Source organism: Bos taurus, chromosome 9 (assembly GCF_002263795.3).
Source record: "Bos taurus isolate L1 Dominette 01449 registration number 42190680 breed Hereford chromosome 9, ARS-UCD2.0, whole genome shotgun sequence".
In the NCBI taxonomy this organism is placed as follows: domain Eukaryota; kingdom Metazoa; phylum Chordata; class Mammalia; order Artiodactyla; family Bovidae; genus Bos; species Bos taurus.
Window position 1 is genome coordinate 100,807,220 of NC_037336.1, and position 25,386 is coordinate 100,832,605.

Below are 25,386 nucleotides of genomic sequence, written 5' to 3' on the forward strand. Positions count from 1 at the left end.
TTATACAGAAAAATATATATACATACAGTAGAAATTTTAAAATGTGAATGTGAACAAAAGCTGCTAAATTTAGGTGAGTGGATTCTTATGGTGTGGGCAGGAAGGAAGTGGGATTGATTATGGGGACACAGGAAGACCTATTTATATCTTTTATGATTAACTTTTTAAAAAAAATTCTGCAGAATATGACTTCTAAATTTACAAGACCACAAATTATAGGCAAAAAGGTTTTCTCTAGAGATTTTATTTCCATTTTTCTGATACTTCATTTGCAAAGATGACATATTGAGACTGTAAAATCCATACTGTGATGAAATGCTGGCAGCAAGGTATGAAAGAGCAGTGGGATTTAAACAAAGCCACATGTGTTTGGTGCAGATCAGGATAATCATCATAGTAAGGGGCACCTACTGATGCCTAAGGACTTCATTCCAGTTCTTTCCATCTCCAAATTCTCCTAATCATTACGATGGCAATCACTCAAAGGGGGCACTGGTAGTAACCCCCTTTCACTAGAAAAGAATGAAGCGCAAAGTGAAGCAACCTGCCTGTGAGAGATGCACCTTGACCCAAACCCAACCCGTCTGACTCCAGAACTAACTATGTCCATCGGGTAAGTCAAGCAGTCCTCACACGGGCACAAGACCGTGGCACCTGGCCTCTAGCTTCTGTGTATTTTAAGACAAGCTTACGAGCAAATGGATCAGCGTGTCTCACAGTGATGACCAAGGCAGATTAGACTTAGATCTCTGGCCACTGGCCTGCCTTCAGTTCAGCAAGACGGTTCCTTGAGCAGGCCCCCTGCGTGGACAACTGGCTCCTACACACCCTGCTTCCAGCACCGCTTGTCTCTCCCCTCTGTGCCAGCCCAGATCCCAGCACACACACCGCACAGCACAGCAGAAGTGCAGGCTCACCATCCCAGTTCACCAACAGAAAGCTGAAACTCAGTACTGCCTGCTTGGACTAACTGAGAACAAATCAGATACGGTGCCCTGAAGTGTCCAACACTTGCCAAGAGGTGTTCAATTAATGCCTGCTCTGACGTCACCTTACCTTTTATAGAGGAAAACACTTCCTAGTGAGCTATTTTGGTACCAGTGATGAGCCTGTGTCTTAGCTGTCATTCATTATTACTGAGGTGAGTGAATCATTCATTCATTCACTAGTAACTGTGTACCGACAAAGCGCTGATTTCTACCCTGGGCACTAGGAATAAAGCCCATGATACTCTAGTTCACCTGTTTTATAAACGCTCCTGGATATGGCACTTTTAAAAACGTTTCTATTTTGCAGTCTTTCTAGTTGTACAGAACTACAGAAATGAGGCGCCGGGGCTCCCACACACCGCCACCTGTTTGCTCCACTGCTAACACTTCACAGCTTCTTAAAGAAGTTGCCTTGGTACCATACTAACCAGATCCCGTTCCTCACCTTCTACCCTGAGGACTGTTCGGAAAGCACCTCTCCTGCTCGTCTTTGGTTTCCACCCGAGGCTGTCCCCACGTCAACCCTCTGCCTGCAGTGTCAAGTGGGGAGAGCTATAAGAGATCCAACTTATCAGGCCAGTCTGTGTGCAGGAGCCTCAGCTTCTGATCTCATAAGTGGGAGCAATGTGCTCTTGCAAGTAGTGTAGACACTGCCACATGGCAGGCTCTCCAGGTTATTATATGGCTTTAACACAGCAAACAACACAGCAGAGGCCACTTACTAAATCAGCATCAATCGCAGAGCCAAGGAAGTGAAAAGCTGCGATTCAAATGGAGATGCTCTGACTCCCTAGTTTATCTTCAACAAGAACATTACTCATTATCTTTATTTATAGATGAGAAAATAGAGGTTCCATGTGATTAGATCAAGTTATTTTTATTCTAATGACTTTTGGATGGTGACTTATCACTTCCCTATACCTCCAGGTTCCTTAACTCAGCAGTTTCCACAGAACTGGAAAAGGTCAGTTTTCATCCCAATCCCAGAGATAGGCAATACCAAAGAATGTTCAAACTACCACACAATTGCACTCATCTCACACACTAGCAAAGTAATGCTCAAAGTTCTCCAAGCTAGGGTTCAACAGTATGTGAACTGAGAAATTTCAGAGGTTCAAGCTGTATTCAGAAAAGGCAGAGGAACCAGAGATCAAACTGCCAACATCCGTTGGATCACAGAAAAAGCAAGAGAGTTCCAGAAAAACATCTACTTCTGCTTTATTGACTATGCGAAAGCCATTGACTGTGTGGATCACAACAAACTGTGGAAATTTCTTCAAGAGATGGGAAGAATTTCCTGAGAAATCTGTATGTAGGTCAAGAAGCAATAGAACCAGACATGGAACAATGGATTGGTTTCAAACTGCAAAAGGAGTACATAAAGGCCGTATATTGTCACTCTGTTTATTTAACTTATATGCAGAGTACATCATGTGAAATGCTGGGCTGGATGAAGCACAAGCTGGAATCAAGATTGCAGGGAGAAATATCAATAACCTCAGATATGAAGATGACACCACTCTTATGGTAGAAAGCAAAGAGGAACTGAAGAGCCTCTTGATGAAGGTGAAAGAGAGAGTGAAAAAGGTGGCTTAAAACTCAACATTCAAAAAACTAAGATCATGGCATCTGGTCCCATCAATCCATGGCAAATACATGGGGAAATAATGGAAACAGTGACAGAATTTATTTTCTTGGGCTCCAAAATCGCTATAGATGGTGACTGCAGTGATGAAATTAAAAGACACTGCTCCTTGAAAGAAAAGCTATGACCAAGCTAGACAGCATATTAAAAAAGCAGAGACATTACTTTGCCAACAAAGGTCTGTCTAGTGAAAGCTATGGTTTTTCCAGTAGTCATGCATGGATGTGAGAGCTGGACTGTAAGGAAAGCTGAGCGCTGAAGAATTGATGCTTTTGAACTGCGGTGTTAGAGAAGACTCTTGAGAATCCCCTGGACAGCAAGAATATCCAACCGGTCCATCCTAAAGGAAATCAGTCCTGAATAGCCATTGGAAGGACTGATGCTGATGTTGAAACTCCAATACTTCGGCCACCTGATGTGAAGAACTGACTCATTGGAAAAGACCCTGATGCTGAGAAAGACTGAAGGCAAAGGGGACGACAGAGGATGAGATGGTTGGATGGTATCACTGACTCAATGGACATGAGTTTGAGCAAGCTCCAGGAGTTGGTGATGGACAGGGAGGCCTGGCGTGCTGCAGTCCATGGGGTGGCCAAGAGTTGGACACGACTGAGGGACTGAACTGAACTGAATACTGGCAGGTGGCGCTAGTGGTAAAGAATCTGCAGGAGACTTAAGAGAAGCAGGTTCCATTACTGGGTTGGGAAGATCCCCTGGAGGAAGATATGGCAACCCACTCCAGCACTCTTGCCTGGAGAATCCATGGACAGAGGAGCCTGGCGGGTTACAGTCCATAAGGTGACAAACAGTTGGACATGACTGAAGTGATTTAGCATGCTTGCATGCATTATTGTCTATAGGGTAAAACAGAGAGTTAAGGGTAATCTATTTGAAACGAGTATTTTCAAAAAATGGTTTTACAGTCTCTCAGGAAAATGGCAGAAATAATATAAGACTCTACATTCATTACAAATTTCTGACATAATCCATGTTTATAAATAGTAATGTCTACAGAAAAAAGCATCCCAAATTCATCCAATTCTTATAGAGCAAACTCACTGGAACAGATGAGGCAGGCAAGCTTGCATTTTCACATCAACTATAATTAAAGATCTCATAGTAAAGACTGAGCCAGTTTTTAAACATTTTAAAAACAGTTTTGCATACTGGTACATAGTTTCCTTAATTTTAATTTTAGTCTTCTTAGTGTTTCACCAAGTTACTCTATCAATTTTCCCATGATATCTCACTTTAAATGGTTTCATAGTTTACATTATTTGTGTCAGAAAGAATACTGATATTAATAATATCGTTTTGATATGAGGTCTTACACATATTTATGAAATAAAAAAGCACAAACCTAAGATTTTTTTTTACATGCTTGAAAGCAAAATCTATTTTTTTCCCCTTAAGTTTACACTCAAAATTCATTGTGAGTCATTATCTTGCTAACATGTTCCACATAAAGATATCAATGTATTTCAATGTAAGATGTCACTTCATATCCTTTGGGTGTTACAGGACATACAGCAGATGCATATAACATCTTAAAAAAAAAATAAAGTCTGAATTCTGAAGCACATTCTGCCCAGAGTTTGGACAAGGGATTGTGGACCAGTTTTCCCTTTATCATACTTTGAGTCACTTATTTTTGGTAAGTTTCTAGAAGTGAGACTCCTGATCTAAAGGGTACAAATGTTTTTATTTAAAAATATTATTCTGATTTACAATATTATTGGGAATTTTTCAGGATAACTATTCCCTTCAACCTCTTCTGTATTCAATTTCATTTTAGAATAGCTTTTGTTAGTTTTACAGGATGCAAATAGTAGTTCATTGGTATTTTAATTATCTTTTATTTATACACGAGCCAATTTAATAATTTTTCCCAAATGATGAGCTCAATAAGAATAATCTCTTGATGAGGCACTTAAAGTTGTGGGAAAGTTCACGTCATGGTTTCTTTACGTAAAGTGTCTTTGAATTTTCTTTACACACATTCTTTATTTTTAATTACTTGTATAATGTGTTGTATATATTAACCCTTGACTATCACATTTATCACAGCTGTTTTTCCATGATTTTTTTTCCACTTTTAGCTGTACTTTAGTTGTATTGATTTTCACTGTACAAAATTCAGGTCTTTACACTTTTAATTTGTAATTCCTTAAAATGCTTCCTTTAGTAGAAAACTGTCAGTTTTGAATAGCTAACTCATATCCTTTCAAAGCTAATAGTATTTTTATACTTTTATTGACTTAATAAATGCCTGCTATAGATATGATTAGAAAACTTACTTCATTCCCAGTAAACCACTACTTCCCCATGCTGCTGCTGCTGCTAAGTCGCTTTAGTTGTGTCTGACTCTGTGAAACCCCACAGACGGCAACCCACCAGGCTCCTCTGTCCCTGGGACTCTCCAGGCAAGAATACTGGAGTAGGTTGCCATTTCCTTCCCCAATGCATGCATGCATGCTAAGTCGATTCAGTCGTGCCCGACTCTGTGCAACCCTATGGGCAGCAGCCCTCTGGACTCCTCTGTCCACAGGATTCTCCAAGCAAGAATTCTGGAGTGGGTTGCCATTTCCTTCTCCCTGCTGCTGCTGCTGATGCTGCTGCTGCTAAGTCGCTTCAGTCGTGTCCGACTCTGTGTGACCCCATAGACGGCAGCCCACCAGGCTCCCCCGTCCCTGGGATTCTCCAGGCAAGAACACTGGAGTGGATTGCCATTTCCTTCTCCAATGCAGGAAAGTGAAAAGTGAAAGGGAAGTCGCTCAGTCATGTCCGACTCCCAACGACCCCATGGACTACAGCCTACCAGGCTCCTCCATCCACGGGATTTTCCAGGCAAGAGTACTGGAGTGGGGTGCCATTGCCTTCTCCATTTCTTCTCCCTACTTCCCCATAAATGTATTTAATTCACAATATAGAATTCAGTCAAATAACGTTAAAACTCATGCTTGGCTTATTGGTTAAAACAACATTGATCTTTACCTCTTTCTAGCTGTTTATAAACATTTTTACAACTTTGAGGTTATTGTTTATTACATGAAAATCTCTTTGCAACTGTTTCAACACAGTCCAGCATAAGACTAGGGGCATGCACTCATTCAGTGCTTCTAACTTAGTGACTTGGTACATGCCTCTCAGCTCCAAGGGGTAAGAAAGACACATCAGAACTGATTCTTGCACTCAACTTTTTGCAGTTTGTTTAGAAGGCCAGGAAACATCGAAAATCAAGGCAGAAAATCGTAAGCACAAAAGGAATCTCCAGGGGATCTTCCCAGTCCAGGGATCAAACCCAGGTCTCCCCCATTGCGGGCAGATTCTTTACTGACTGAGCCACCAGGGAAGCAAAAAAAGAAATAATCTAGACATTAAATATCTGGTTGAGAGAAACAAGAACAGGGTGAGTATATTAGTTAGGTGACTCACCTCAGATTTATTCTCTAAATGCTGTTTTATAAACATGAGTTTTTAGGCAGACCCAGTAAAACAGCCCATCATAAATTAATAGAGAAGAAACTGGGACCTTAGGAAGTAAATTCGGGAACATTAAATTAAAGCTGGGGCCCACAACATCAAATTATCTGCTCTGCTTTACTTTGAAAGAAAGTGGCTATGGGATCAACCTATGTTTGAGCTCCCAGGCAAGTGAAGTCATGAGGAAAATGTACACTAAGCTCACATGATTTGTGCACGTGATTTGTGCACGTAAGTGTGCACATGACTGAAAAAAGACCATTCGCTAGAAGAAAATGGATAGGCCTGGACAGCTGTGTTCAAAACTCAAACTTACCCTCAATAACATCCCTAAAGCACATAGGATAACAAGCATCCTCTCAAAGCAAAACAATCATACTTCTCAAGAGTGCAATTCATAAAGGAAACAAAGCCACAGGGGGCCAGAAAGCCAAGTTTCGGATCATTTAACTTGATTTCAGGATAGTATTAAAATAGTTAATATGTTGAAAATATGCATAAGAACTAAGATATGATCATGACTGCTTGAAGTGGTTGTTAAAAATTAGACTTTTCAAAGTTTTTAAAAAAATAAACAGTAAACAAAATTTACTGAATACTTTCACACATCCATTATGATGATCACTGGGCCTTTCTCCGTCGCTAGAGGATATTGTAAATTACATCAACATTTGTCAGCTGAATAATGTTCAAATGTCCACGCAACTTGGTCTTAATTTTTTAAAAATTCAGTCAGTCCAATAAGCTATTCTTTAAATAATTATTGTTTATGTATTTATAGGTGGGACTGGCTTACGATTTTTCCCTATGTCATTTCCTGGCATTTCCTTTAATATCAGAAATACCACACTAAGGGCCTTGTAAGTGCATGTACAACCGACTTTTCACAACGAATAGAATTAGCCCCCCTGACTTATGCCACATACAAAAATCAGTTCAGATAGGGAAAGCCTTTAACACAAAAAGACAGCTTTAAAATGCTTAGCAGAAAATTTGGGAGAGTATACCTTTAAGATCTGTAAAAACAAATCATAAAAATAATGGTTACAGAAGTGAGACCTTTAAAATTAAAAAATTCTGTTCATCAACAGGAATAATAAATAATTAAAATGAAACAACTCAGAGTAGCAAGAAGATACTTATGAATATAAATATAAATAGGAAATAACAAGTATCTAGAATATGAAAAAACCACAAATCTGCTATGCTGCTGCTGCTGCTAAGTCACTTCAGTCGTGTCCAACTCTGTGCGACCCCATAGACAGCAGTTTATCAGGCACCGCTGTCCCTGGGATTCTCCAGGCAAGAACACTGAAGTGCGGTGCCACTGCCTTCTCCAATGCATGAAAGTGAAAAGTGAAAGTGAAGTCACTCAGTTGTGTTCGACTCCTGGTGACCCCATGGACTACAGCCTACCAGGCTCCTCCATCCACGGGATTTTCCAGGCAAGAGTACTGGAGTGGGGTGCCATTGCCTTCTCCCAAATCTGCTATGGAAGACATCAAAAACCCAATAGAAAATGAGTAAAAGAAATGCCAGACAGCCACAGAAAATACCCTAGCTCCTCCTACTTAAATGTGAATCTTTTGCTCCAAAAAGGCCCACTAGCATTTAATTGCCAGTTCTCCTTTTATTATTTATACTGGTTAGGTACTTAGAACATAGAAGTTTCTTGCCCTGAAAATGGATACACAAACCATTGGAAAAGATTAAGTGCTAAGCTACCTAAGCCTTGAGGAAAGTGGTTTGGGTTCTGTACTCCTACTTTGTCATGCGGTTTCTAACATCGTAGCATGAACGTGTACTTCCTCCCTGCTGGAACTGCAAGGGTTGTATTCTTTTTCCCCTTTCAAATATTTTTCTTCCAATGAACTTCAGAGTCTCTGGTTCTGCTACCACCACCACTGTTGTTTCAAAGTCAAGGACATAATAGAAATACTTATGTTTTCTCGTCTGTGCCAAAGGAAATATGTGGGTTGTGGAAGCAAACTGTTCACAGTAACTACTACCAACAGCTCTCCCAAGGCAGGGACGAGGGGCAGTTACCCAGGAAGGAGCAAATCCCACAGGAGAAAACGGATGCAGAGGAGGGACACTACACAGAGGCTCGAGAAATCCAGTGTCGAAATCTGAGTGCCCACTTCACTTTTGGGAAGGGTGTGTGTGTGTGGTTTGACCCACCTGTGAAGAGCCACCATAATTGGGAAATAGAATTACATTACCCTGAGGGACCAGCTGGAGAGGCAGAAGTGTGTGAGTGCTCAGTCGCTCAGTCGTGTCCGACTCTTTGAGACCCCGTGGGCTGTAGCCCACCAGTCTCTTCTGTCCATGGGATTCTCCAGCCAAGCATACTGGAGTGGGTTTCTATTTCCTATTCCAGGGGATCTTCCCCACCCAGGGATCAAACCAGCATCTCTCTCATACATCTCCCACATTGGTGGGCAGGTTCTTTAGCATAGAGCCGGCAAAAGAGTGTAGCTCAATGCAGGTTAGGACTTCTAATGTATGCCATTGCCACTGAGTGCTTTGAGAAGTTCCTAGCCCCCTCTACCCCAGTGTCCTCATAGGTGAAGTGAGGAAATAATAGTACCAATCTGGTAAAGCTGCTATGAGAATCAAGTGAGTTAATGCACATTAGAGGTAATACACATGAGAACTGAATTTGGCACATACAAAGTTCTCAGTTAAGACACAGCTATCATTGTCACTGTCACCAAACGCCACCACCCTCATCACCACCACCACCACCACCGCCACCACCACCATCTCATCATTATCACCTCACCACCACGTACCACGATTCTCATCACCATAATCTGTATCAACCATATCACCATCATCATTCATGGACTATTCTTCCAGTGAAGAAATTATTAAATTATAAAGTCATTGAAGTGAAGTGAAGTCACTCAGTCCTGTCCGACTCTCTGCGACCCCATAGACTGTAGCCTACCAGGCTCCTCCATCCATGGGATTTTCCAGGCAAGAGTACTAGAGTGGATTGCCATTTCCTTCTCCAGGGGATCTTCCCCACCCAGGGATCGAATCCTGGTCTCCCGCACTGTAGGCAGATGCTTTAACGTCTGAGCCACAAGGGAAGCAAGAAAAACAAATCCAAAACAGGCAACTAAAAACTCCTAAAATATTAAAAGGACTTCAAATATTCCCAGTTGAAGGCACCTTTTTACTCACTTTCCTACTGGCACACTTACAAACTGATTCTGACCTCCTCTCAAATCTAATTTCTTTACACTTTTATTGGTGTATGAGAAATATTTCTCTTTCAAATTTCTGCTTTTTAGTATTTACCCTGACACTAAATGGGCAAAGAGAAACACCACCTGTTGATTCAGAAATGCCTCACGTTTCCAGCTCAAACCCTGAGACTTACTCTTTCCTTAGCATTCATCAGCTACTCACATTTCCTGAAGTTTTCTGTGTGGTGTTTAGCGGGAGTGTGTGAGACGTGGGGTTGCTGGGATCTGGCTTCCTGGTCCTCCTTGACTGACAGGCTTCTGCGGGAGCCATGTGAAGAGGGAGTCGACTTGACAGAAGGAAGGCACGGGTGGGTGGCAGGCGTGTGGGCACTGCGCAGAGTTGGAAGCCGCGGAAACAGGCTTTTGTTCAGTGAAGGGAAAGACGCTGCCTGAGTCGGTGGAGGATGAGAGCTGCAGTTCGTGCAGAGACCTCGAGCGCATTGGAACGATTAGGAGGAATTATCCGAATTTAAGTTCTGAAATTGAAGTGGTCAAAATGGCCAACTGAAAAGCAAGAAAGGACTGGAGTCCTGAGAACTTTTCAAGGATTCGGAAGACTGCAGTTGAGGGAAACAAGGACGGCAGAGACGGTGCAGGGACCTCCGAGGAGTTGCGGGTGGCCTTGTGAGGCCTCACGTCCACGTCCACCCCTGGGCCACGGCGAACAGAGCGGATGGACCGGAAGCACTTAGCCTTCGGCTTCCGGTTGGCCCTGGAGGGCCCTGGGTTACAGCTTACGACTGCCTTTGGTTCCTTTTCAGACGCCATCTTTCGCCTCCTGTCTGAGGCGCAAATTTGAGCTTTAGTTCACAGTTGTCTCTGAGGCTGTGGGCTGACCTCCTGCAAGTGTCACACAGCCGGGAGTGCCCCCCTGGGGAAAACGGGCAGATGCACAGCCATAATTGGTGGGTACCATTTCTGTGCACAGAGCCCTGGGTGCTCGCTCACAGGAGACCACTCTCCCTCGACTGTTCACCCGGGGATGGCAGTGCTGTCTTCAAGCCCACGTTTCATGAGGGGCCCTAAGTCTCCTTAACACATTCACCTTTCCTGCTTTTATGCTTTCCAGAGTCAGTGTGGCAAGTGCTTCTATGGTGACTCCAGTGGCTCCCGCCTTCTGGGGGGTGGGGAGGGTCACACCTGTGTTGCCCCCTCCCCTCGAGGGTGATTTGCTCTGATGGATGGAATGCAGCAGAAGGGATGAGAGGCCAGCCTGGCAGTGTGCCCAGGGAGTGAAGGAAGGTCAGGAGAGGTTGTGAGAGGCCTAGAGCCAGAGGACCCTGAAGAGCTGCACCCCAACTCCTCACCCACAGGAACCCAGAGACAGGAAGTGTGTGCCCCTTCAAAGTGCCAGGATGTGGAGTCTTTTGTTACACAGCCATGGGTAATCAGTAGAACTGGTTCTGTCATCTGTGCCCCAAAGAGTCTTAATTAATACATCAACTTGGCAGGAGTACTAAAAATTCTCAAATGCTCTTTCCTTCAGGTTAGAACAGTAAGGGACTCTGAGCATTTCATTTCTACTGCCAGCATCTGTAAGGAAACAACCTTTGAAGAGATGCTATTTGAAATATGAACTATACTACACAGAGTTATGTATCTTCTGATGATTTTCTTTTATTCTTGTGGGAAAGTTACCAAAATTAAATCACATTAGGAAATGTCCATTCATTTCTTATATATGTATTAAATGTATGTATCCATGAATAACAACTACTTTTAATATGCAAATCATTTTACTAAAGAAAAAGACCTATTGTTATAATTTGAGAGAAATATGAATAGTCTTTAAGTTGATTATCAATTAAATGTTTCTGTGAACAATATGTGAAACTATATTACTTGAATTTTAGATAACCAAGACAAGTCAGAGTTGTTAGAAATATATCTAGTATCAATGTTATGTTGTCTTGCATCTTTATTGTTTAGTCCCTAAGCCATGTCTGACTCTTTTTGTGACCCTGTGGACTGTAACCCAACAGGCTCTTCTGTCTATGGGATTATCCACGCTAGAATACTAGAGTAGGTTTCCATTTCCTACTCAAGGGGATCTTCCTGACCCAGGGATCAAACCCACGTCTCCTGCATTGCAGGTGGATTCTTTACCACTGAATCACCAGGGAAGCCTATTGCATCTTTAACAAATCAAATAATGTACTTTAGACCTTCATTCCCAGGGATTTTGTAGGTTAGGTTGAAGGAATGCATTTCACACAGTCTTGGGTAGATAGACTGGCAGGGTCCACCTTTGGACTCTATTCAGATAGCTTAACCTCTAGCAAGGGGCGGGGGGGGGGCGGTGGGATGGGAACCAAACTCTCGATAGGAAGGGCACCTGATGGTGTCTCATCAGACAAATTCTAAAGGAGGAACTTTATTTCACACACGGAAGGCCCCCATGAACAGCTTTCCTTTACCTAAGCTAAGAATACACTTTGTTTTTGTTTTAAATAAAAATGTGAGAACTCACAGGTTTTATTTCTTAAAGGATAATCACAATTTTGATTTAGTGTTTAGTTTTCTTTTTTCCCTACCATAGATACTAATTTAAGAAGGAAATGGCAAGCCACTCCCATAGGCAGAGGAGCCTGGTGGGTTACAGTCCATAGGGTCTCAGAGAGTCAGACATAAGTGATCATACACATATGATGCTAATTTGCTTAAATTTAAGCTAAATGAATTTCAATAACTAATTATGGGCTTAAAGTTTTGGGTAACTTCCTTTCAGTGACAGAATCTCATATAATTCATCATAGTAAAGTATTCCTGAGAGTTTACAATGCTGCTGTACTTAGAAGTGCAGAAATACTAATGTCTGTACATGCTTTCCATATTGATATAAGCGTGGTTATAATTGACTAGAAATAAGAAAACACAGACAATAATTCCTCAACAATCATTTGCTTCACTTTCATGATTTAGCATACCCCAAACACATGCAGCTAGTGAGATACGTAATGTGATGTACATACCAAGGTTGCCAAGGGCACTAGAGTCTGGTCAGGTTGTAACCTGGTGCCAGGAAGATGGCATAAGTGACAGTAGAACTGAACCTCCAATGTTTCTGAAGCACAGATTGGAAACATCTCCCCAGAGAATGAACTAGAACAATCATTTGCTTCCTACAGAGCAATGAAGACCTACTACTGCTGATGTTAATACTAACCAGTGTGCTGTTGGAGAAAACTGCTTTAAAGGTAGTTTTTTGAAAATATATATTTAAATCTTAACATAACAGTTCTTATAGGTATGGACAATCAAAACATACTTTATGTACATACGTGTGTGTATCTTTTTATTATTATTTTTGGTGGCTAAGCACATGGATTTTGGATTCAGAGAGCTGCAACTCCACTTCACTTACAATGTGGACTTGGACAGGTCATTTAACCTTTTAAAGCTTCAGTTTCCTCACCTTCAGAATGGCAGTAACAAGGATATCCTATTCATTGTGTTGTTTTAGGAATTAATTAGATAAAACATGTAAAACACTTAGCTGGTCACCCTTTTGGAGTCAAGAATAGAAATATGTCACTCCCATCTGAACACCTATCTTACCGCAAATCATTTAATCAATCTAGAATTAGAATTTCTGGGACACAATAAATAAGCTTCTCACAAAGAGCTTCTATCTTGAATATTATCTAGAAATATTACAAAAAGTAGATTTTTATTTCAATAATGTTTGTGTTTAAAATTGAACAAAACCCCCAAGCAGTAAAATAGAGTTTATATAGACAGACATGCTTAGTTCTTTGAATATTTGAATAATATCTGAAGTCCTATAAAGGCTAACAGTGTTCAAACAAAAGTATTGGGCAGTTTGTGATGAGTATAATAGGCAATGGCTGTTCACAGCCATCTTAGAAGGCTTGTTTCCTTAAAGCCATTATTGAGAATCAGCTTCAAGTGGGGGAAATAAAGTTTGAAAGCGCTGTCAATTATACACACAGCTGCACTGTGGCAGAAAGCCATGGCTGTGAGTGTCTTTGGTCTCTGAGAACAGTGAGCATATGATAATCAGTGTTGGTATTTCTGTTTCTAAGTCAGTAAAGAATGCTGGAGCTGTGCCTTGTTTTCAATAAAACAGTATGTATCTGTGGTCAGTAAGCTTTAAAAAAATTCTCTTTATTTTCTTACAGATAATTTTAATATGAAATCATCACGATGTATACTATGAATATTTTACAAATTTACTCGTTAATTATATTACAATAAAGTTTAAACTGGGGCTTCCCTGGTGGCTCAGACAGTAAAGAACCTGCCTGCAGTGGGAGAGACTGGGGTTTGATCCCTGGGTTGGGAAGAGCCCCTGGAGGAAAAAGTGGCAACCCAATGCAGCATTGCTGCTTGGGAAATCCCGTGGACAGAGGAGCCTGACGGGCTACAGTCCATGGGGTCACAGAGAGTCAGACACTACTGAGAAACCAACACTTTCACTTTTTTCAAAGCTAAAATTAAAAACTAAATATCCCTCCATGGGGGCGGGGGGGGCGGAAATCTCATTGCAAACACTTGTGTGGTTTTGGTTTTTACTGTTTACCCGTAAGTTAGGAGTGTTAGGGAAAAAGTCCAAATCCATGTCTCGGAACTGTTCTGCATCTATCTTAGATATTAAACAACAAGCAAAGAGAGACAGCCACCCCCTACCTCCTCCACCCTCCCCTCTGGAGGTGACTCCGTTGAGGATAGGGCAAAGCAGAAATGAATTCCTAAAAACATTTTTCTTTTGCTATTGAACTTCTCTGAAGAGGTACTTTGTCCTCCGTTCAGAGGAAATCAGGAGGCATTGACCTGACACGGACCTGGGGATAGCAGGAAAGTCAAGTCTGAGTCTTTCTGTGTTTTGCTAAAAGTGGCCGGCATCCTCATGAAAAACAGCACTCTTCATGAGATCAGTGAGTAGCAATTATTATTTCGTGCTAATAGGGTCCTGACTCTGACCATGTTACAGAATGATAACTACAAGTTATCAACTTTGAAGTACTTATGACACTTAATTATAAGACAATAAAATAAACAGTCACCCTGGGGAAATAAGGTCTTTGAAATGATCCCATAGCTGGGCATCTGAAGAAAAAGCTCCCTGTGTTTAAACAAGTCTTTCTCAGCAGACTTCTCTCTCTAAATATCATTCTACCGTCACTCAGAAACACTGCTATTAGAATCACTCTTTTCCTTAAAATACAGCACAAAAAGCAGGGTGTCTAGTCTTCATTATCAAATAAGCTTCAAAGCTGTTCTTCACCTAGTAATTTGGAAGAACGGCTGATAAACAGTGATTTAAACCAGGGAACGATAGGGTTTCATGTTTCGAAAGGCAGTAAAGGGAAAGAACCCGGGTGGAGGGGGTTTGTGGAAGAAGAGACGGGAGAGAGGGAAACACAGAGCGTTGAAGAGGCTGGAGGGCCGCCCTCAGCCCCGCCCAGGGGCGCGTCTGGCTCCGGGGATCACGGGCAGTCCAGCCATCAACCGCCTCAGCACAGGACTCAGGGCCGCGGGTTCAGCGGGTCTGGCCACGCCTGGGGAAGCAGCAGAAACCTGGGCGGGCGCCGACGTGCCTGGGGCATGTTTCCAACAGCGGTCCTTCTGCAGCTTCCTCTCTCCACATGGACACAGGAGGCTGATTTTCCCAGCGTCCAAGCGCAGGTCCAGAGGAACCCCCGCCATGGGACCGATGGGGAAGCCGGGACCTGCCCATTCTGGGAGCCAAATCCCTACTCTGTGACCCCCAGGACTTGGAGCTCTGCTTTTCTCTCAGATCAGATCAGATCAAATCAGTCACTCAGTCGTGTCCAACTCTTTGCGACCCCATGAATCGGAGCAGGCCAGGCCTCCCTGTCCATCACCAACTCCCGGAGTTCACTGAGACTCACGTCCATCGAGTCAGTGATGCCATCCAGCCATCTCATCCTCTGTCGTCCCCTTCTCCTCTTGCCCCCAATTCCTCCCAGCATCAGAGTCTTTTCCAATAAGTCAACTCTTCGAATGAGGTAGCCAAAGTACTGGAGTTTCAGCTTTAGCATCATTCCTTCCAAAGAAATCCCAGGGCTGATCTCCTTCAGAATAGACTGGTTGGATCTCCTTGCAGTCCAAGGGACTCTCAAGAGTCTTCTCCAACACCACAGTTCAAAAGCATCAATTCTTTGGCGCTCAGCCTTCTTCACAGTCCAACTCTCACATCCATACATGACCACAGGAAAAACCATAGCCTTGACTAGATGAACCTTTGTTGGCAAAGTAATGTCTCTGCTTTTGATATGCTATCCAGGTTGGTCATAACTTTCCTTCCAAGGAGAAAGCATCTTTTAATTTCATGGCTGCAGTCACCGTCTGTAGTGATTTTGGAGCCCCCCAAAATAAAGTCTGACACTGTTTCCACTGTTTCCCCATCTATTTCCCATGAAGTGATGGGACCGCATGCCATGATCTTTGTTTTCTGAATGTTGAGCTTACAGCCAACTTTTTCACTCTCCACTTTCACTTTCATCAAAAGGCTTTTGAGTTCCTCTTCACTTTCTGCCATAAGGGTGGTGTCATCTGCATATCTGAGGTTATTGATATTTCTCCTGGCAATCTTGATTCCAGCTTGTGTTTCTTCCAGTCCAGCGTTTCTCATGAGGTACTCTGCATATAAGTTAAATAAACAGGGTGACAATATACAGCCTTGACAAACTCCTTTTCCTATTTGGAACCAGTCTGTTGTTCCATGTCCAGTTCTAACTGTTGCTTCCTGACCTGCATACAAATTTCTCAAGAGGCAGATCAGGTGGTCTGGTAGTCCCATCTCTTGAAGAATTTTCCACAGTTGATTGTGATCCACACAGTCAAAGGCTTTGGCATAGTCAATGAAGCAGAAATAGATGTTTTTCTGGAACTCTTTTGCTTTTTCGATGATCCAGCGGATGTTGGCAATTTGATCTCTGGTTCCTCTGCCTTTTCTAAAACCAGCTTGAACATCAGGAAGTTCACGGTTCACGTATTGCTGAAGCCTGGCTTGGAGAATTTTGAGCATTACTTTACAAGCATGTGAGATGAGTGCAATTGTGCGGTAGTTTGAGCATTCTTTGGCATTGCCTTTCTTTGGGATTGAAATGCTCCGGGAAAGGATGGGCCCTCTCTCCCCTAGTTTGTCTCCTTCCACTGAAGAAATTTGCTCCAAAGATGTAAACAATGTGAAGGAAAGAATACGGAGAGCAGGCCACACGAATAACCTTGTTTATAGGTTTCTGAGCACAGTTTCCAACTAATGATATATATATATATATATATATATATATTTATCTATAGGATAGATCATGAAATACATCACCCGACAGGCCTTTTCCTAAAGATCAGCAAGTTCTGTCTTCTCATTGAAAACACGTGGAAAATCCAATTCAAAGTGGATTACAGAGCCGGCAGATCATCCAGCTCTCCCGGCCTCTCTGTTGTGCCTTCCTTATCCCTCCTCTGTAGCTGCTCACTTTGATTAACTATGGGCTTCCCTAGTGGCTCAGACAGTAAAGAATCCACCTGCAATGCAGGAGACCCAGGTTCGACCCCTGGGTTGGGAAGATCTCCTGGAGAAGGGAATGACTACCTGCTCCAGTGTTCTCGCCTGGAGAACGCCACTGCCAGAGGAACCTGGTGAACTACAGCCCACAGAGTCGCAAAGAGTCAGATTAAACTATACTTGCAGTGGGCTGAAAAGTGAGTTCTAAAATTGTCTCATAAGTGGTATTATTTTTGTTTCACGTCTACTTCATCCTTGTAGAATTATTTTGTACTTAATTGCATATATTGGTTAAAAGCAATGTACTGAACATTACTGCTATAATTTTGCACATAAAGTGCACATCCTAGAATAATTTGATCCTAGAATAAAATGTACCGAGTTTAATCCCATGATACTTTTCGGAAATGAATCTTTTTCAAAAGGGTGAAGACATGTAAGTTATCTCACGGTCTTCTCTTCCCATGTACAGTTAGTACAGCAAGAGAGCCCTGTCGCAGAGGTTTTTCATCGTTCGTATAAAGGGAGTGAAACTGGGATTTAATTTCATCTTCCTACACTGTCTCAAAGCCTAGAGTTGAGATTAATCTGAAGGCTGGCTAATCGCCCACCGGGTCCCTGGGCCACTCACAGTAGCCGCTAAAACACTACACACGTGTGTCTCCATGGCACCCCAGCGCAGAATCCCTGCCTGGGAAATCCCATGGGCAGAGGAGCCTGGTAGACTATAGCCCAGGGGCTTGCAGAGTTGGATACGACTGAGCGACTGAACAACAATGCATCTCCACACATTGGGGATTACTGACAACTCATTTCCAGCTATTTTTTCCTAAACATGAAATTGGCTGCTCAGCTAATTGCAGCATTAGAGAAAAAAAAAAAAAAACCTTGATTATTACATTTACGCCCCAGATGTTCATCACCATTCTTCTGCTTCTGATTACTTCACTAGATCTGCTACTCACTTTACAAAATTGTAACTTATTTCTTTGTTTTTTTGATAACCATCTTTCATCCAATTCTTTGCTGTCAAGTTCTAAGCTTCTTCTACTTCAAACTTCATTTCCAGGAGGAGTCTTATTGCCTATATAAAGGGAAAATGTACAGTACAATGTATTTTCCGCTTCTTTGTGTGTATTTACTTAACAGCGGAATAATAGTGTTTTGTGTACCCCAGCCAGTATGCAGGAACACTAATGGTACTAATAGTAACTGATATCTAATTACTACTGCTTCCGTCGCAATTGGCACGTGTGAGCACTTGCTCTCTGCCAGGTGCTTCTCCAAGCCAAGGCCTGAGACGAGCGTGGTCAGCTGCGCCCATCCTTCTCTCTTGTCCTTGATGCTGACCCTGGAATACCCAAGGGCGCTTGTTGGCTCTGTTGTGTGCCACTCCCTTCAGAAAAGATGAACTCTCATTTTTCTGTCCTTTATTTCCAAAGGCAAAACTTAACTTGGACATGCGGTTTTATATGGATGATCTCTTTTACTGCTTGGTCACATAGTGGATAAGAAGACCATGTGGTTTTCGTCTTTCCTGGACTCAGAGTTTACCTAAAGCAGTTATTTCAACCTTGTCACTGTTTCCTTCCATCCTCCTCTATCTTATTCCCTTTCTGCATCCCTCCCCAAACGAATCCCTCCCCATCCTCTTCAAACGAACATTATTCATTTCTAATAACCCACTTTACAGATGGGAAAACTGAAGTCTGAGCAAGCTCTTGGGATTTCCCAGGTCACATGGCTGTTCAGTGGCTTGGACCAGATTTGCTGATTTCCTCCCCCTCTGCTTTTTCCATCATGTCAGCTACTAGGTTTTAATAAATATTTGTTGACAGCGCATGAAGTATGTGTGCTAAGCATTTCACGGGTGCACCCATAAGAATAAAGGAGTGAGACCCTGCCTCCTAGAGCGAGGGCGGCTGCTGGCTGAAACTTACTCTCCCACGCCCCACTTGATGTTTCACAGGTGTCATCTTAGTCTTCTAACGGAAGCATGATCACTCTCGTTTCAAAGGTGAGACCACTGAGTTCATACCAATTTACCGACTAGTCCCAGGCCCCACGGCTGGTAAGTGGCCGGGAAGCCCCAGTTTGAGGCATGGGTTTCGGTTAACACAGCTCGAGCTGGCTCCGGGGCCTCCTCCTGGTCTGCCCCCTGAAGAGTTTACACTCACGCTGATGGAGAGGATGGACATGCAAGAAGGCAGTATGAAATGACAGCACCTTTCCTGCGATTGATAGGAAACATAAACGCTACAGAGGTTCACATGCGTGAAATAAATCAGGTGCGGACCTTGGGAAATGAAGATGACTGCGCTGATGTTTAGTTAAGGATCACCTCTCACTTAACTTTCTGTATCTTTTAAATGTTTCTAAAATCTGAAGACCTGGTGACCACTGACAGAATGAGTTGTAGACAACCTTTAAAAAGGCATTAGCTAAAAAGACCATTCAGTGGATTTCTATTAAAAATAACCAGAGAAAGGATCAGTTACTGGTTTTCAGTTACTTCTTACTGTAGAAGGTAGTTTTAGCCACGTAAGATGATGTACTTCAAAACATTTATTTTATAATTTACATCTCAGTGTCATTTGAAAGTTCTATCAGCTGGTCATCTGTAGTATCTCTGCTGGGTCCATCACAACTTTGCCAAGACCCTTTACATTTCCCCTCAGTTTTTTAAAACTCATTTATTTTTAATTGAAGAAAAATTGCTTTACAGTATTGTGTTGGTTTCTGCCATACATCAACATGAATCATTCTGGGTATATGCATGTTCCCTCCCTCTTGAACCTCCCTGGCACCACCCACCCCATTCCCTTCAGTTTTGCTTAATATACAAGCATGACTTTAAATTTAAAATGTTGGGGAGGGAGGTGGGAGGAGGGTTCAGGATGGGGAACACATGTATACCTGTGGCAGATTCATTTTGATATATGGCAAACCAATACAATATTGTAAAGTTAAATAAAATAAAATTAAAAAAAATAAAAAATAAAATGTTCTACATAAAGTTAAGACACCAGGTCACAGTAGATACTTAAAACAGCAGATTAAAAGAGCAATCTCAGGTATTATAAATACAAAACACTTAGTGTTTTGATGCAAATAATTAAAACATATTGTTGTTGTTCATTTGCTCAGTCATGCCCAACTCTTTGCGACCCCATGGACCGAAGCACTCCAGGCTTACCCGTCCTCCACCATCTCCCAGAGCTTGCTCAAACTCATGTCCATTGAGTCAGTGATGCCATCCAACCATCTCATCCTCTGTCATCCCCTTCTCCTCCTGCCCTCAGTCTTTCCCAGCATCAGGGTCTTTTCTAATGAGTCAGCTCTTTGAATCAGGTGGCCAAATTGTTGGAGCTTAAGTTTCAGTGTCAATGAATAATCAGGGTTAGTTTCCTTTAAGATTGACTGGTTTGATCACCTTAAAGTCCAAGGGACTCTCAAGAGTCTTCTCCAACACCACAGTTCAAAAGTATCAATTCTTCTGCCCTCAGCCTTCTTTATGGTCCAGCTCTCACATCCATACATGGCTACTGAAAAAACCATAGCTTTGGCTATATGGACCTTTGTTGGCAAAGTAATGTCTCTGTTCTTTAATATGCTGTCTAAAATATATTACAATGTTTTAAATGAATATTATATCTGCTGTCAATACAATGAATATATAGAAGACACAGAAATATCCCTTTCAAAGGAAACCAAAATGTAAATTATAAGATAAATCTTTTAAAGCACACCCGGTCAGGTGGTTGGAACAACCTTCTACAGTAAGAAGTAACTGGATGCCTAGTAAATGATCCTCTCTCTTGTTATTTTTAATGGAAATCCACTGAATGGTCTTTAAACATAATGCTTTTTAAAAGGTTCATTGCAACTTATCCTGTGAATGGTCACCAGATCTTTAGATTTCAGAAACATTAAAAAAAAATGATGGTTTAAGAGTAAGGAAGACAAAAAGGGGGAAATTACTAATTTTGTAGACCTATTCTGTAATTATATCTTACAGTTATACAAGGGATCATTACAAATTAAGTGAATTAGAACACAAAAACATAATGATTACAAATCAAATAGCCATGGTTCTTATAGAAATTTAGCTACAGTGTTTTCCTATGTCACACAGAGGCTACCACCTTTGCCTCAACGAACTTACTCCATTGTCCTTGGGCTATTGTCTCCACAATAATAGCAGGTGAAATATAGGGCCATGTGTGCATAGAAGCACTGAGTAGTAGTCCTTGAAGATTATGACGACTGGACTCAGGAGAAAGGTGTTTATTTCTGACTGCTTTTGCACATCCAGTATATGGTAGGACATATGCCAGTACTTACTTGAAATAAAACTTTTAGCCTAGAAAGAGCTAGCTTATATTGACTCAGAAAGATTCATTCTTGCATATGATTATATTATTTAGTTACACATGGCTTATTAGGTCTTGTTGTTGTCGCTCAGTTGCTAAGTCCTGTCCAACTCTTTGCCACCCTGTGGACTGCAGCTCCAGGCTTCCCTGTCCTTCACCATCTCCCAGAGCTTGCTCAAATTCGTGTCCATAGAGTCGGTAATACCATCCAACCATCTCATCCTCTGTCACCCCCTTCTCCTTCTGAGCTCAATCTTTTCCAGCATCAAGGGTCAAATCAGTTGGCTCTTCACATCAGGTGGCCAAAGTACTGGAGCTTCAGCTACAGCATCCGTCCTTCCAATGAATATCCAAGGTTGATTTCCTTTAGAATTGACTAGTCTGCTCTCCTTGCTGTCCAAGAGACTCTCAGAAGTCTTCTCTAACACAACAATTATAAGGCCTTAGCAAGAATTTTATTTTAAAGTTTGATTTATCTTGTCCCCATTCAATTTGGCATGGAGACCATGGTTGAGTGCCTGGCTGAAAAGCTCTGTATAAAGTTTAGACAATGAACTGGAAACCCTAGCAGACAGTCTGAAGGCTTTTGCAAATTAAGATCAAATCACCATGCAATTGTTTTGTTCTGCAAGCTAGCTGAATTTAAAAAAATATTACACCCATACTTTTATTGTTTATTGGTCATGTGGCAAACGCTTCCTGCCGGCAACTTGTCCAGGCTGGATTTTTTTCACAGCCCAGCAGATGAAGCCCCCAGACCCGCCGCTCTGCGGTGATCCTGCCAAGGGACTTCAGAGATTTAAATACAAATGCAGAGAGCGACAAACAAGTGGAAATAAATGTGCTTAGTAGTTTGCCAGTGCACTCAGAATCATTCCATTTACTGCAAACTTTAGAGACATATGAACATCCTGTGTGGTGCAGAGCTCTATTTATACAGCCGTTAAAAGATTATAGAACATGCAGTCTTGACTTTAAAAAAAGATGCTTACTACTTGAGTCTTTCAAACTTTTCATTGTTTTATAATTGAATTTTCTGGCTCACAAATAACACACTCCGCTTATAATTTATACTTTTAGCTAAAGTGAAAAGAGCCGCTTTCTTACATTTCTACATGACAACAGGGACTCGATTTCGCGGTTATCATTTCACTCTGACACTTGAACTTTTCCCCCCTCAGGTTCCCTAAAACATTGGATCAGACAACACTCAAGAAACTTACATACGATTAGATAAAGTGTTAAAAAGAAAAACCAAGAATTATATATTTATTTTAAAATATTTTATTGCAATATAATAATATACCATAAAATTCATCCTTTAATAAAAGCACATAGTTTGACTGTAGAATAGTCACAAAGCTGCACAACCCCCAGCTGAACATTTCCTAATCCCCAAGGGAAACCCCATCCCCATTAGAGGTCACCCCCATTCCTTCCATCCCCCAGCTCCTAGCAACCACTAGCTTCATTTCCGTCTCTGTGCATTTGCTTACTCTGTTTCGTATACACAGAATCTTACAACATGAGATCCTCTGTGACCGGCTTCCTTCACTTAGCATGTTTCCAAAATTCATCCATAGATGAATGATGCTTAGATGTTTTAGCATCTATTAGTACTTCATGCTTTTTATGGCTGAATGCTATTCTGTGGTAGAGATATGCCTTATTCTGATTTTCTGTCCATCAGCTGATGGACATTTGAGTTGTTTCCGCGCTGGGGTTATAACTATGTTACTCCTCAGTTCAGTTCAGTTCAGTTCAGTCGCTCAGTCGTGTCCGAGTCTTTGCAACCCCATGAACTGCAGCACACCAGACCTCCCTGTCCATCACCAACTCCCGGAGTTTACTCCTGTGAACATTCAAATTCAAGTTTTCATGTGACTATATACTTCCAATTATATTGGGTATATATTTAGTAGTGGAATTGCTGAGTCTTATGATATCTCTATGTTTCACTTTTTGAGGAGCTGGCAATTTCTTTTCCACCATGGCTGCACCATTTTAACATTCCCACCGAAAGGTACAGGGTTTTAATTTCACATGTTTTTGTCAACACTTGATTTTTTTTTTTTTTTTTTTTTAATTTTAGCCATCCTAGTCGGTGCAATTCCATCACATGAGTTTGAGCAAGCTCCAGGAGGTGGTGCAGGACAGGGAAGCCTGCAGTCCTTGGTGTCGCAAAGAGCAGGACACGACTGAGCGACTGAACGAGGACAAAGTGGGTGTGAAGGTATCTCACTGTTACTCTGATTTGCATCTCCCTGCTCACTAATGATGTCGAGTGTGTTTGCATGGCTAGTTGACCATTTGTATATCTTCTTTGGACCGACTCAATGGACATGAATCTGAACAAACTCTAGGAGACAGAGGACAGAGGAGGCTGGCATGCTGCAGTCCATGGGGTCCCGGGGGAGTCTGACAAGACTTAGCAACTGCACAGTGCAATGCATATCTTCTTTAGAGACACAGCTATTTAAATCCTTTCCTTCTTTTAAAATTGGATTGTGTTTTTATTGTTGAGTTGCAAAAGTTCTTTATCAACTAGATCCTTATCAGATACACTCTGCAAATACATTCTCCCGTCCTGTGGGTTGGTCTTTTCACTTTATCAATAGTGTTCTTTGAGAAACAAGTTTTTCTTTTTGATGAAGTACAGTTTTTTTCTTTTGTTGAGTGTGCTTTAAGTTATCACATATAAGCAACAACTGCCTTTTAGGGCTTCCCTGGAGGCTCAGATGGTAAAGAATCTGCCTGCAATGTGGGAGACACAAATTAAATTCCTGGGTTGGGAAGATCCCCTGGAAAAGGGAATGACTAATCACTCCAGTATTCTTGTCTGGAGAATCCAATGGACAGAGGAGCCTGGCAGGCTACAGTCCATGGGATTGCAAAGAGTTGGACACAAATGAGCGACTTTCACTTTCTTCTAAGAGTTTCATAATTTTAACTTTTACATTTAGGTTTTTGATCTATTTTGAGTTAATTTTTCTATATGGTGTAAGGTGAAAGTTGCTCAGTCGTGCCCGACTCTTTGTAACCCCATGGACTGTAGTCCATGAATTTTTCCAGGCCAGAATACTGGAGTAGGTAGCCTTTCCCTTCCCTCCAGGGGAACTTCCCAATCCAGGGATTAAACCCAGGTCTTCCGTATTGCAGAACTTTAGACTGCAATGGACGCATTCTACTCTTTACCAGCTGAGCCACAAGGGAAGTCCAAGAATACTAGTATAGGTAGCTTATCCCTTCTCCAGCTGATCTTTCTGACCCAGGAACTGAACTGGCATCTCCTGAATTGCAGGTGGATTCTTTACTAACTGAGCTATCAAGGAAGCCCACATGGTGTAAGGTAGTGATTTCTTTTAAATGTCCTTCACTTAGCTCTCAAACTTTTCCATATCTATAGAAAGTGAAAGTGAAGCCGCTCAGTCGTGTCTGACTCTTTGCAACCCCGTGGACTGAAGTCTACCAGGCTCTTCCATCCATGGAATTTTCCAGGCAAGAGTACTGGAGTGGGTTGCCATTTCCTTCTCCAGGGGATCTTGCCAACAACTCAGGGATCGAACTCAGGTCTCCCACATCATAGGCAGACACTTTACCATCTGAGCCACCAGGCAAGTCCTAAAAAAGATTATACGAAGTCCTTCTATAGGGAAACAGAAAATTACCCAACATCACTGATCATATTAGATCACCTATATAAAGAATGCCTAAGCACTTTTGAAGCTCAATGTATCATATACATAGAGAGAGAAAGTTAACGCCAGAACAATGCTGGCCTTAGGGGTACTGACCTACTGCATAGTTGACAATTTGAGCGTAACTTATAATCAGTTCAGTTCAGTTGCTCAGTCATGTCCAATTCTCTGCAACCCCATGCACTGCAGCATGCCAGGCTTCCCTGTCCATCACCGACTTGCAGAGCTTGCTCACACTCATGTCCATTGAATCAGTGATGCCATCCAACCATCTCATCCTCTGTAGTTGCCCCTCCCAATATGCGGTTCCTCTGGATGCACGGTTCTGCATCCATAGATTCAACCAACTTCATATCACACAGTGATGCAAAAAATTTGTGGATACTGCAAAAAATTCACACATAAGCAGAACCACCCAGTTCAAACGTGTTATTCAAAGGGGTCAA

General features: G+C 42.0%; 1 protein-coding gene across 2 annotated transcripts in view; it reads right to left on the minus strand.

Moving 5' to 3' along the window:
- The window catches only part of PDE10A (phosphodiesterase 10A), a 574,597-nt gene that overhangs the window by 344,163 nt on the left and 205,048 nt on the right, over window positions 1-25,386 (minus strand). Inside the window, exon 1 of one of the 2 annotated variants that reach the window (XM_059889984.1) lies at window positions 9,538-10,042. The exons of the other annotated variant lie outside the window; for it this stretch is intronic. The gene's annotated coding sequence lies outside the window, so the exon portion shown is untranslated. Of the gene's footprint in view, window positions 1-9,537; window positions 10,043-25,386 lie in introns of those variants that run through there. 2 annotated transcript variants of the gene reach the window in all.